Source organism: Dromiciops gliroides, chromosome 1 (genome assembly GCF_019393635.1).
Source record: "Dromiciops gliroides isolate mDroGli1 chromosome 1, mDroGli1.pri, whole genome shotgun sequence".
Lineage (NCBI taxonomy): Eukaryota > Metazoa > Chordata > Mammalia > Microbiotheria > Microbiotheriidae > Dromiciops > Dromiciops gliroides.
The window spans coordinates 355308244-355309719 of record NC_057861.1 but is presented as its reverse complement, the minus strand read 5'-3'; the positions used below and the strand labels follow the sequence as shown (position 1 = coordinate 355309719).

The window sequence follows — 1476 nt, the reverse complement described above, 5'->3', positions numbered from 1 at the left end:
TGAAAAAAAAAATACAAGAATTGAACAGAAAATTTGATTTCCAAATAAAATACTCAAGAGAAGTATAAGGAGGTAATTGGGGGTGGGGGGTAACAATGAGGTTAAACTGTTTACATCCCTATGAGGGAGGATAATACTTTTAACTCTTGGGATCTGTATCTCTATTAAGGTATTGCTATTAAATTGATTTTGATGTGATGTTATAAAACACTTAAGTGGCAGAATAAAAGGAGACAGGGAGGAGAGGAAGGGAGAGCTTTAATAGGGTTAATGACATCATATGAAGAGGCACAAAAAGAACCCATTACAATAGAGGGAAAGAAGGGAGGGGTGAGCATTGTTTCAACCTTACTCTCATCAGATTTGGTTCAGGGAGGGAACAATATACACTCCCATTTGTATAAAGAAACTTAGCTTCTTTTTACTGTCAGTGCAAGATGGAGGTGCAAATCTCCAAGAAGAAGGAGTTTTTGCTGATGGCATCTTGAAAGCTGAAATTTATGAGTTTCTCACCAGGGAGCTGGCTGAGGGTGGCTATTCTGGGGTGGAGGTGTGAGTTAAGCAAACCAGAACAGAAATCATCATCTTGGCTATCAGGACTCAGAATGTCCTTTGGGGAGAAGGGTCACTAGATTCATGAGCTGACAACTGTAGTGCAGAAGAATTTTGGCTTCCCTGAATGAAGTGTCGAGCTGTACACTAAGAAGGTGGACTCCAGAGCTCTCTGTGCTATTGCTCAGGCTGAGTCCCTGCATTACAAGGTCCTGAGAGGCCTTGCTGTATGGAGAGTGGAGCAAAGGGCTGTGAGGTGGTGATGTCTCATAAACTCAGAGGCCAGAGAGCCAAGTCCATGAAGTTTGTGGATGGCCTTTTGATACACAGTAGAGATCCCATAAACTGCTACATCAACACAGCTGTGTACCACATCCTCTTCAGACAGGGTGTATTAGGAATTAATGTGAAAATCATGTTGCCCTGGGACCCATGTGGCAAGAATGGCCCCAAGAAGCCCCTGCCTGACCATATGAGCATCATAGAGCCCAAGGATGATATTCTTCCTACCATCCCCATAACAGAGCAGAAGAGTGGGAAGGCAGAGTGACCCGCTATTCTCCATCCAGTCCTCGTTTCATAACAGTACTCTGTGACATCTAGAATGGCATGCCCAAAGCTCTTCTGTAAGCATCTTTAATAAGATCTTTTTCAAAACAAACTAAAAGAAACTTAGCTTACTCTTTAAGGAAGCAAAAGGGGAAGGGGAAAAGGGTGGTATTGATAGAAGGGAAGGCAGGAGCAGGGGGGAAAAGGGTAAAGAAAAGGAAGGGCATCTGATAAAAGGGAGGGAAGATTGGGGAAGGCAGTGCTCAGAAGCAAAACACTCCTCAGGAGGAATAGGGTGAAAGAAGGAAAAGTACAAAGGGGAAAAGAGGATGGAAGGAAAGAAACAGTAATCTTAACAGTCAATGCGAATGGGAT

General features: G+C 43.2%; 1 pseudogene; it reads left to right on the top strand.

Annotated features, from left to right (window-relative positions):
• Positions 1-437: 437 nt before the first annotated feature.
• On the top strand, positions 438-1102 carry LOC122735408 (annotated as a pseudogene).
• Positions 1103-1476: the final 374 nt, after the last annotated feature.